Consider the following 13417-nt stretch of genomic DNA (forward strand, 5'->3'; position numbering starts at 1 on the left):
TGAAATATGGGAGCTAAACTTTGTTCCAAGAGCATTTACTGTGGCGATGAATACTTTTGTAATACCTGTCCAATATTTTCCCAGTGTGACCGTACCGTAACTTTTCTTTATATTGGTTGAACTGCTAGTACACCTAAAAAAATATTCTCTTCCGGACCGAAATTCCCCTTTGTGACAAAGTATTTTCTTTAAGAGCAAATTATCTCGAATATATGCAAGCGTTGCAAAGGAAGTCTGTAATATTTTTTATTTCCTTTTGAAGAAAATTTGTTAGCATCAAAAGAAAATCGTTTGCCTAAAATTTCATTTCTCAGAAAAGAAAACTATACTTACAGTGTTGTAATTAGGCCTTGCAAAAGACACGTCTTGGCCATGGCGATGGGCACATAAACGTCGCCTTACCCGAACTTAGCACTGGATTTAATTTAAATCAATTATATTATCCATAATTTTTCTAGATTACATTTTTTTAAAATTATTTGAACTAATTGCTTTGCGTTTAATGTGGAGTCGTTTTTTTTTTTCAAGTGCATGTCTGCATGTACGACACAGTACATTTGTGATATTTTATTATAACTAATGCATTATTTATGTTTAAACATGAAAATGATAATTAAGTCTACTTGTCGTATCTAACAAATAATATCTTAACAAGATCTCCTCTCATTGTTTTGTTGTTTTTTTTTTTTTTTGCAGATACAGTCGCTTAAGTACCAGCTTTCCAAACAGCCAGATTGCAGGCTGTTTGCTTCATTGTTGGCAAAATAAGAAAAACATGGCACACGAAATATGTCCCAAAAAGCCCCTTCACCCATGATATAAGCACAATGGCCAATATGGAAGGGTATACAGGAGGAGGTTATGGACCTACAGAAGACAACCCAAGAAAAAAAAACTGAAAAAATAAAAGAAAACATATTTCAAAGATTTCAGTTATTGTACAAATAAAACGTGCCTCTTTTTAAAAAAGACGACAATCTAAGGTAAGTTAACCACAAAAATTTGCTTCTTTTATTTTTCAATTTTTCGCCTAATGCAGGGAATTTTGTGTGTGTTTATTTTTTGAGGTTCCCTCAAATTTTTCGTATTCCATTTTTTTTTGTTTCGTTTAAGATAACGAAAAAATTGCAGTAGCAACATTTTATGTTAGACTCAGAGTTGTTGTTGTTGCTGCTGTTAGTATGACTGCTGCCATGTTATTTTGAATGCAAACTTTATTTATTGTTGCTTGATTTGTTGTGCCAGCAACATTTTTTTTCAAGTTGTTTTTTACTGCATTGAGTTCGTTTTTTTGATTGCTATCAAAAATTTGTTCAACTTAAGATTAGACTTTGGCAAAAATCTTAACTTTAGCAAGATTGTTGTTGTCAGTTTTTTTTCCGTTGATTTGTTTTTCTTTTTGTGGAGGGGGTTTCTCAATTGAATCATATTAAAAAATACGGTAGCAATAAGTATTGACCTCTAGGGGTCTTTCGTTCCCTAACAGAAACAAAAAACAAAAATTGAACAGAAATTTATTTTATTTTCTCAGCTAATTCGTCAGGTTGTTGCTGCTGCTGTTTATTCCACTTTTGGGGAGTGTATAATTTTCCCAATTAGATCTTTTGCTTAAGCATGCAAATGCTAATCTGACAATCTTGACAATTTGAAATAGTACTCGAAGTAATCACTTTGGAGTCTTTAATGATATCTCTTCATCTGGGGGTAATACAAGTAAAAGCCACCAATATAGAAATAATTATTTACTCCGAAATGAAATTTTACACAAACGAAGTTCTCATTTCTTATAAAATATAATGGGAAATACATTTTTACTTATGGCAACCGTTTGGTTACGTTAGGTATAGTGGCAGTCAGTTATTTCAGACTCAAGTAGACTATTAAGTCCATTGTATAATCGTATAAAACTTGCGGTCCTAAATACTAATAGATAATACTCGAAGTGGCAGCAAGGTTGTCACTCGTACCAAAAATAATCTACCACAATTTGAAGAAAAATTTACCAGAAATCTACCAAATTAAAAAAAAAATCTTTTGCAGTTTTTGATAAAATTTCTATGGTTAATATGATCACAATATGTCTTTCTCCGAAATAAATGTTTTATTAAATTAATTAAGAAGTTTATTTCAGTATTTTCAATACATATTATGATCTCTCCTATTAATGAAATTTTTTTTGGGTGTATAAATATCCCTTGAATTTTAACTGTGTCGAATTTTAAATGTTTGTTAAACATTTTGTCATAATTTTATTTCTCTGGAAAATTTTACAATATTTACTATATAAAAATGTTTTCAAAATTTTATTTCTATTGATAATTTTTAAAAATTATTTATATAGAAAATTTTGTGAAAATTTTATTTTTTTTAGAAAATGTTGTTCAAATTTTATTCCTCGTACCAAAAATAATCTACCACAGTTTGAAGAAAAAATTTACCAAAAATCTACCAAATTAAAAAAATCTTCTTTTGAAGTTTTTGGTAAAATTCTATGGTTAATATGAACACAATGTGTTTTTCTTCGAAATAAATGTTTCATTATTATATTTTACAAGTTTATTTCAGTATTTGCAATATATATTTATTATGATCTCTCCTTTTAACGACATTTTTGGTGTATAAATATCTCTTGAATTGTAACTATGTCGAATTTTAAATGTTTGTTAAACATTTTGTCACAATTTTATTTCTCTAGAAAATTTTGCAAAATTTTATTTACAATATATTTTTTTTCTAAATTTTATTTCTATTGATAATTTTTTAAAAAATTTATTTATATAGAAAATTTTGTCAAAATTTTATTTTTTAGCAAATGTTGTCCAAATTGTATTCCTCGTACCAAAAATAATCTACCACAATTTGAAGAAAAATTTACCAAAAATCTACCAAATTAAAAAAATCTTCTATTGAAGTTTTTGGTCAAATTTCTATGGTTAATATGAACACAATGTGTTTTTCTTCGAAATTAATTTTTCTTATTTTAGAATTTATTTTATTTTAGAAGTTTATTTTAGTTGTTGCAATATATATTATGATCTCTCCTATTAACGACGTTTTTTTTTTTGAATTGTAAATGTGTCGAATTTTAAATTTTTGTTAAACGTTTTGTCACAATTTTATTTACTATATAATTTTTTTCCAAATTTTATTTCTTTCGATAATTTTTTCAAAAATTTATTTCTATAGAAAATTTTGTCAAAATTTTATTTCTATAGAAAATTTTCCGAAAATTTTATTTCTAGGGAAAATTTTGTCAAATATTTAATTTTTTAGAAAATGTTGTCCAAAGTTTATTCCTATAAAAAATTTTGTCAAAATTTTATTTATATAGAAAACGTTATAAAATTTTATTTCTTTAGAAAATTTTATTTCTATAGAAAATGTCCTCAAAATTTCTTTCTATGGAAAATTTTGTCAAAATTTTATTTTTGTAGATTTTTTTTCTCAAATTTTTATTTCTATAGACAATTTTCTCAAAATGTTATTTCTATAGAAAATTTTCACAAAATTATAATTATATAGAAAATTTCCTCAAATATTTATTTCTATAGAAATTTTTTTGATAAATAATTTATATGTCGTAATTAAAAATATCAATAAATTCCATTGTAGACCTACTCCTGATGAAGCAATTCAACGTAATTGCAAAATATTGAAGAATAAAAGAAACTAATACATACCAAAAAAAAAAAAGATCTCAAGCTTGAATAATTTGAATTGAATTTTGAATTTTGAATTTTTTTTTAATAAATTTTATTTCTATAGAAATTTTTTGAAATATTTCATTTCTAGAATATAGAGGTAGCTTAGATTTACAAATTGGTACGTGATGTATATCCGTACATTTAGACCGATCTCCCGAACTTTTATAGAAAATTATCTCAAAATTTTATTTCTAGAGAAAATTTTGTCAATATGTTATTTCTGGAGAAAATTTTGTCAATATTGTATTTCTTTAGAAAATTTTCTCAAAATTTTATTTCTATAGAAAATTATCTCAAAATTTTACTTGTAGAAAAAATTTTTGCAATATTTTTTCTAGAGAAAAAATTTTCAAAATTTTATTTCTAAAATATAGAGATAGCATAGATTTATAAATTGGTACGTGATGTATATCGGTCCATTTTTTGGTATAGCCCTCATGTAGACCGATCTCTCCATTTTTCATCTTGGGCTTCTACACAACGGAAATTTTTTTCAAAATTTTACTTCTATGGAATTTTTTTTCAAAATTTTACTAATATAGAGAATTTTCCCAAATTTGACTTCTAGAGAAAATTTTCTCAAAATTTTATTTCTATTTTAATTTTCCTAAAATTTTATTTCTAAAGAAAAATTTCTCAAAATTGTATTTCTTTAGAAAATTTTCTCAAAATTGTATTTCTATAGAAAATTTTCTCAACATTTTAATTCTATAGAAAATATTCACAAAATTAAATCTATAGAAATATAGAAAATTTTCTCAAAATTTTATTTCTATAGGAAATTTTCTTAAAATTTTATTTCTATAGAATTTTTTTTTCAAATTAATTTTCTATAGAAGATTTTATCAAAATTTCATTTCTATAGAAAATTATCTCAAAATTTTATTTCTATAGAAAACTTTGTCAAAATTTTATTCCTATAAAAAATTTTGTCAAAATTTTATTTATATAGAAAATGTTACAAAATTTTATTTCTTTAGAAAATTTTATTTCTATAGAAAATGTCCTCAAAATTTCTTTCTATGGAAAATTTTGTCAAAATTTTGTCAAAATTTTATTTTTGTAGATTTTTTTTCTCAAATTTTTATTTCTATAGACAATTTTCTCAAAATGTTATTTCTATAGAAAATTTTCACAAAATTATAATTATATAGAAAATTTTTTGATAAATAATTTATATGTCGTAATTAAAAATATCAATAAATTCCATTGTAGACCTACTCCTGATGAAGCAATTCAAGGTTATTGCGAAATATTGAAAAATAAAAGAAACTAATACATACAAAAAAAAAAAACGATCGCAAGCTTGAATAATTATTTTCTATTTAATAAATTTTATTCCTATAGAAATTTTTTGAAATATTTCATTTCTAGAATATAGAGGTAGCTTAGATTTACAAATTGGTACGTGATGTATATCCGTACATTTAGACCGATCTCCCGAACTTTTATAGAAAATTATCTCAAAATTTTATTTCTAGAGAAAATTTTGTCAATATGTTATTTCTGGAGAAAATTTTGTCAATATTGTATTTCTTTAGAAAATTTTCTCAAAATTTTATTTCTATAGAAAATTATCTCAAAATTTTACTTGTAGAAAAAATTTTTGCAATATTTTTTCTAGAGAAAAAATTTTCAAAATTTTATTTCTAAAATATAGAGATAGCATAGATTTATAAATTGGTACGTGATGTATATCGGTCCATTTTTTGGTATAGCCCTCATGTAGACCGATCTCTCCATTTTTCATCTTGGGCTTCTACACAACGGAAATTTTTTTCAAAATTTTACTTCTATGGAATTTTTTTTCAAAATTTTACTAATATAGAGAATTTTCCCAAATTTTACTTCTAGAGAAAATTTTCACAAAATTTTATTTCTATTTTAATTTTCCTAAAATTTTATTTCTAAAGAAAAATTTCTCAAAATTGTATTTCTATAGAAAATTTTCTCAAAATTGTATTTCTATAGAAAATTTTCTCAACATTTTAATTCTATAGAAAATATTCACAAAATTAAATCTATAGAAATATAGAAAATTTTCTCAAAATTTTATTTCTATAGGAAATTTTCTTAAAATTTTATTTCTATAGAATTTTTTTTTCAAATTAATTTTCTATAGAAGATTTTATCAAAATTTCATTTCTATAGAAAATTATCTCAAAATTTTATTTCTATAGAAAACTTTGTCAAAATTTTATTTCTATAGAAAATTTTCTCAAAATGTTATTGCTATAGAAACATTTTTCAAAATTATATTTCTATAGAAAACTTCCTCAAAATTTTATTTCTATAGCAAATTTTTTTCAAAATTTTATTTCTAAAGAAAATTATCTCAAAATTTTATTTCTAGGGAAAATTTTGTGAATATCTTATTTCCATAAAAAAATTTGCTCAAAATTTTATTTTTATAGAAAATTTTCCCAACATTTTATTACTATAGAAAAATTGTTCAAAATTATATTTCTATAGAAAATTTTGTCAAAATTTTATTTCTATACATTTTTCAAATTTTTATTTCTAAAATATAGCGGTAGCTTAGATTTACAAATAGGTACGTGATGTATATCGGTCCATTTTTTGGAATGGCCCTCATGTAGACCGATCTCCCGATGTTTCATCTTGGGCTTCTACACAACGGAAAATTTCCTCAAAATTTTATTTCTTAGAAAATTTTCTCAAAATTTTATTTTTATAGAAATTGTTTTCAAAATTTTATTTTTATAGAAAATTTTTTCAAACTGTTTTTCTATAAATTTTTTTTTCAAAATTATATTTCTATAGAAAATTTTGTCAAAAGTTTTATTTCTATAGAAAATATTCTAAAAATTTTATTGCTAAAGAAAATGTTCTCAAAATATTATTTCTATAGAAAATTTTCTCAAAATTTTATTTCTGTACAAAATTTTCTCAAAATTTTATTTCTATGGAATTTTTTTCCAAAAGTTTATTACTATAGAAAAATTTTTCAAAATTATATTTCTATAGAAAATTTTGTCAAAATTTTATTTCTATAGAAAATGTCCTCAAAATTTTATTTCTATAGCAAATTTTTTTGAAAATTTTTTTTCTATAGAAAATTATCTCAAATTTTTTTTTCTAGGGAAAATTTTGTGAATATTTTATTTCTTTCATTCATTTTGTTTTGTTATTGTTGGTTTTTGTTCTTTAATCATTGTTGTTGTTTTTTTTGATTTCAGCTTAAAACCATACATTGACTAAACTACAAGTGTAGCTCAACCAACAGAGGAAAATAATGTTTGTCAAATTTATTTGGACAAAGCCCTATAGACTGCAAGATGGTTGGATGGACGCACGTTTCGGAATTACCACATTCCTCATCAGCATCCTCTACTTGCAGCAAAACTATCAGTATTGTTGGGTTTAATGAACTGCCTGAATTTATTCTGATAATTTGTTGATAGTTTTGCTGCAAGTAGAGGATGCTGATGAGGAATGTGGTAATTCCGAAACGTGCGTCCATCCAACCATCTTGCAGTCTATAGGGCTTTGCCCAAATAAATTTGACAAACATTCTTTTCCTCTGTTGGTTAAGCTACACTTGTAGTTTAGTCAATGTGTGGTTTTAAGCTGAAATCAAAAAAACAACAACAATGATTAATATTTTATTTCCATAAAAAATGTTCTCAAAATTTTATTTCTATAGAAAATTTTCTAAAAATTTTATTTCTATAGAAAAATTTTTCAAAATTATTTTTCTATAGAAAATTTTGTCAAAATTTTATTTCTATAGAAAATTTCCTCAAAATTTGATTTCTATAGCAATTTTTTTTTTCAAAATTGTATTTCTATAGAAAATTATCTCTAAATTTTTTTTTCTACGGAAAATTTTGTGAATATTTGATTTCCATAAAAAAATTTTCTCAAAATTTTATTTCTAGAGAAAATTTTCTCAAATTTTGATTTCTATAGAATTTTTTTTTTCAAAATTTTATATCTAGAATATTGAGGTAACTTAGATTTACAAATTGGTACGTGATGTATATCGGTCCATTTTTTTGGTATGGCCCTCATATAGACCGATCTTCCGGTTTTATATCTTGGGCTTACACAACGGGCTGCTAGACCGATATCCTGATTTGACTTCTTGGGTCACCGTCATTTCTATGAAACTTGTTTGGCTACCCAGTACAGAGTAAATTTTCTCGGGACCCATTCCGAAATATAACTCTGTGTACGCCTGTGGTGTTGGGTTGACCAGTTTTACTATCACCGTTTTTGTGCCAAAAATTAAAAAATACAAGATTTTAAACAAAAAAAGTTTGAACATTTTTTCCCCTAAAAAACATATAATAAACCGATCAATGCTCCACCATGTAATGCTAACAAGTCGGCATCTTCAAAATTCTTCGGCTGTCCTGGACCTTCTTGCAAAATCACCACATCTCGCGCGATGGAACCAAAAGAGCACACATCGGATATGATTTGGATATTAATCGAAACTTCCCGCGAAGGCTTTTTTGTGGGAATGAAACTTCACATATTGAGAAACAAAAAACAAAACTATGTTTGCACTCCTCACTGAAATTGAAAGCTATGGAATGAAGCGATGCCATGAATATAGTTTTAGAATTCTCCAATGTGTATATTCCAAACTATTCCATCCTTGGCCAATCCCAGATTACTAATTTTCGCTACTAATAATTTAAAGATTATCGAACCAATTGAAATTTCCTACTCTAATTTCAAAGCTCATAATTAAATCCATTTCATTGAATCGATGGACAAATTATTTTATTTTTTTTTGAAATCTTATCCATGGTATCAGATGTTCATACGAATTGAAAATTATCACCTTCCTCCCATAGTGGGTAATGATCGGATATATTCGCGTATATATATTAAAGTGTCTGTCTCAATTTGCTATAATGATATTTTGATTAAAATCACGTACGAATTGTAATAATTTGTTTTCACGCTTATGCATACAATTATCCTCCTGAAATGATCAATAAATAACAACAATAAAAAATGTATCGCAGAGTAGTGGAAAAACTCAAAACTAAAATCCAAGTGATCTCAAATGGTTGAGAGAGAAGGAAACAAACAGACGAAACAAATCTCAAGCATTAATATCATCAAGGCAATGAACATCGATTGATCCTCCAAGAAACATATCTACCTTGGCCAACCATATCCAACATGACGTCGAATAGTCTGTGCCATTGAAATCCCTATGGAAAGAGAAATGAACCAGCAATCAACACCTGTCGATCGTTTTTCCACAAAACTTAAAAAAAAACAAGTATATACGGCCGTAAGTTCGGCCAGGCCGAAGCTTATGTACCCTCCATCATGGATTGCGTAGAAACTTCTTCTAAACACTACCATCCACAATCGAATTACTTAAGTTGGGGTAACGCTTGCCGATGGCAAGGAATCTGAAAACCTCCTAACACCATATTCTACATTGTATGTAAGTCCATACGTGGTATATATTAAATCAAAAAAGATCGATCCAATACGTATATAATTCAGTTTGACAAAATTTCCACAGAAATAAAATTTTAACAAAATTTTCTATAGAAATAAAAATTTTGACAAAATATTCTATAGAAAGAAAATTTTGACAAAAATTCCTACAGAAATAAAATTTTAACAAAATTTTCTATAGAAATAAACTTTTGACAAATTTTTCTATAGAAATAAAATCTTGGTAGATTATTTGTGGCCCGAGTGGCAACCATGATTATGAACCGAATAAAATTTGAACAAAATTTTCTATAGAAATACAATTTTGACAAAATTTTCTATAGAAATAAAATTTTGAAAATTATGAAAATTTTATTATGAACCGAATAAAATTTTAACAAAATTTTCTCTAGAAATAAAATTTTGACAAAATTTTCTATAGAAATAACATTTTGACAAAATTTTCTATAGAAATAAAATTTTGGTAGATTATTTTTGGCTCTAGTGGCAACCATGATTATGAACCGATATGGACCAATTTTTGTGTGATTGGACCAATTTTGGTATGGTTGTTAGCGACCATATACTAACACCACTTTCCTAATTTGAACCGGATCGGATGAATTTTGCCCATCCAAGAGGCTCCGGAGGTCAAATCTGGAGTACGTTTTATATGGGGGCTATATATAATTATGGACCGATATGGACCAATTCTGGCACGGTTGTTAAAGATCATATACTAACACCATGTTCCAAATTACAACCGGCTTGGATGAAATTTGCTTCTCTTGGAGACTTCGCAAGCCAAATCTGGGGATCGGTTTATATGGGGGCTATATATAATTATGAAGCGATGTGGACCAATTTTTGCATGGTTGTTAGAGACCATGTACCAACATCATGTACGAAATTTCAGCCGGATCGGATGAAATTTGCTTCTCTTTGAGGCTCCGCAAGCCAAATCTGGGGATCGGTTTATATGGGGGTTATATATAATTATGGACCGATGTGGACCAATTTTTGCGTGATTGTTAGAGACCATATACCAACACCATGTACCAAATTTCAGCCGGATCGGATTAAATATGCTTCTCTTAGAGGCTCCACAAGCCAAATCTGGGGATCGGTTTATATGGGGGCTATATATAATTATGGACCGATGTGGACCAATTTTTGCATGGTTGTTAAAGACCATATACCAACACCATGTACCAAATTTCAGCCGGATCGGAATAAATTTGCTTCTCTTTTAGGCTCCGCAAGCCAAATCTGGGGATCGGTTTATATGGGGGCTATATATAATTATGGACCGATGTGGACCAATTTTTGCATGGTTGTTAGAGACCATATACGAACACCATGTACCAAATTTCAGCCGGATCGGATGAAATTTGCTTCTCTTTTAGGCTCCGCAAGCCAAATCTGGGGATCGGTTTATATGGGGGCTATATATAATTATGGAACGATGTGGACCAATTTTTGCATGGTTGTTAGAGACCATATACCAACACCATGTACCAAATTTCAGCCGGATCGGATGAAATATGCTTCTGTTAGAGGCTCCACAAGCCAAATCTGAGGGTCCCTTTATATGGGGGCTATACGTAAAAGTGGACCGATATGGCCCATTTTCAATACCATCCGACCTACATCGATAACAACTACTTGTGCCAAGTTTCAAGTCGATAGCTTGTTTCGTTCGGAAGTTAGCGTGATTTCAACAGACGGACGGACGGACGGACGGACGGACGGACGGACGGACATGCTTAGATCGACTCAGAATTTCACCACGACCCAGAATATATATACTTTATGGGGTCTTAGAGCAATATTTCGATGTGTTACAAACGGAATGACAAAGTTAATATACCCCCATCCTATGATGGAGGGTATAAAAAAACTTACGGCTTGGTAACATGATCTAAAGCAACAGCATCAGCATCAAGTACAAGACACGTTCAATATGCCATATCCAGTAAGGCAATACAAAGGCAATGAAATATTTAGTGAATAACTAGAGCGCTCTTACCATTGTGATGTACTTCGCTTTTTTTTCTTTGCTTCCTTGTGTGATCGCCTCAATTTACCAAGGAAGTTTAAGCAAAAATAAGTATGGATGTCTGCTGCACACTCATTCTTAGATTTAGTGAAGTTAAGCTTGGATGATTTCACGATTAAGTCACGGGAATTATAAACGCATGAGAGAAGCATAACATATAGTATAAGGTGACCATATGGAAATTGGCGTCATTTCGATCTCTTTAAATGGTGTTATAAATTGTGAATAATCAAAATGTGGAACAGACAACTTAGACGATGCATTTTTGTCCGCGGCCATAGATATACCAACGACTGCATGATGTATTTAAACTCGATGCAAAGAACATGCAGAATGTATTTTTATCTTCTTCGGGGCATCTTCAAAAATTTCAGTCGCACTTTGAAATGTTACGTCTTCGGTAGCCCGTGTCTTCTTTTTTAGATTGACTTCAAATTGGAAGAATATTTCAAATCATAATTACCCAACAAAATTTTTATTTCTATAGAAAATTTTGTCAAAATTATATTTCTATAGAACATTTTCTTAAAAATTTATTGTTATAGAAAATTTTCTCAAAATTTCGTTTCCATAAAAAAATTTGTCCAAATTTTATTTCTATAGAAAATTTTGCCAAGATTGTATTGCTATAGAAAATTTTGTCAAAATTTTATTTCTATAGAAAATGTTTGCAAAATTTTATTTTTATAGAAAATTTTTGCAAAATTTTATTTCTATAGAAAATTTTGTCAAAATTCTATGTCTATAGAAAATTTTCTCAAAATTTTATTCCGACAGAAAATTTTGTCAAAATTATATTCCAATAGTAAATTTTGTCAAAATTTTATTCAAATAGAAAATTTTGTCAACATTTTGTTTCTATAGAAAATTTTGTCAAACTGTTATTTCTATACAAAATTTTGTCAACATTTTATTTCTATGGACAATTTTCTGAAAATTTTATTTCTATAGAAAATGTTTTATTCTATAGAAAATTTTGTCAAAACTTTATTTCTATAGAAAATTTTTTCAAAATTGTATTTCTATAGAAAATTTTCTCACAATTTTATTTCTGTAGAAGATTTTCTCAAAATTTTATTTCTATAGAATTTTTTCTTAAATTAATTATATTATTTCAAAACAAAATTTTATCAACATTTTATTTCTGTAGAAGATTTTCTCAACCTTTTATTTCTATAGAAAAATTTGTCAAAACTTTATTTCTTTTAAAAATTTTCTCGAAATTTTATTTCTGTAGAAAATTTTTTCAAAATTTTATTTCAATAGAATATAGAAAAACATATATTTCTATAGAAAATTTTGTCAACATTTTATTTCTAGAGAAAATTTTGTCAAAATTTTATTTCTATAGAAAATTTTGTCTAAGTTTTTTTCTATAGAAAATTTTGTAAAAATGTTATTTCTATAATAATTTTCACAAAGTTTTATTTCTGTAGAAAATTTTGTAAAAAATATTATTTCTATAGAAAATTTTCTTAAAATTTATTATATTATATTAAAAGAAATTTTTATCAACATTTTATTTCTATAAAAAATTTTCTCAAAATTTTATTTCTATAGAAAATTTTGTCAAAACTTTATTTCTATTAAAAATTTTCTCAAAAATTTATTTCTATAGAAAATTTTCTCAACATTTTATTTCTACTGAAGATTTTATTAAAATCTTATTTCTATAGAAAATTTTATCAAAAAAAAAAATTTTATAGAGAATTTTATAATTTTTTTTTTAGAAAATTTTGCCAAAATTTTATTTCTATAGAAAATTTTGTCAAAATTTTGTTTCTCTAGTAAACTTTGTCAAACTTATATTTCTATAGAAAATTTTGTAAAAAATGTTATTTCTATACAAAATTTTCTCAATGTTTTATTTCCATAGAAAATTTGCTCAAATTTTTATTTCTGTAGATAATTTTGTAAACATTTTGTCAAACATAAATTACAGTCGTACTACTCTCATCATCAAAGTTTTAAAAATATTAAATTTTCTCAAAATTGTAGTTCTAAAGGCAATTTTTCCAAAATTTGATTTCTCTAGAAAATTTTTCCAAAATTTTATTTCTCTAGAAAATTTTCTTAAAATTTATTTCTCTAGAAAATGTTCTCAGACTTTTATTTCTAGAGAAAAATTTCCCAAAATTTTATTTGTATGGAAATTTTTCTCAAAATTTTATTTATATAGAAAATTTTGAAAAAACAAGTATATACGGCAGTAAGTTCTGCC

The 13417-nt window shown here is 26.5% G+C and overlaps 1 long non-coding RNA gene across 1 annotated transcript in view; it reads left to right on the forward strand.

Moving 5' to 3' along the window:
- The window catches only part of LOC142238033 (uncharacterized), a 128351-nt gene that overhangs the window by 73379 nt on the left and 41555 nt on the right, over positions 1-13417 (forward strand). Inside the window, exon 2 of the long non-coding RNA XR_012722620.1 lies at positions 697-983. This is a non-coding gene — a long non-coding RNA (uncharacterized LOC142238033). The remainder of the gene's footprint in view (positions 1-696; positions 984-13417) is intronic.

The sequence above is a fragment of the Haematobia irritans genome, chromosome 1 (assembly GCF_050003625.1).
Source record: "Haematobia irritans isolate KBUSLIRL chromosome 1, ASM5000362v1, whole genome shotgun sequence".
Lineage (NCBI taxonomy): Eukaryota > Metazoa > Arthropoda > Insecta > Diptera > Muscidae > Haematobia > Haematobia irritans.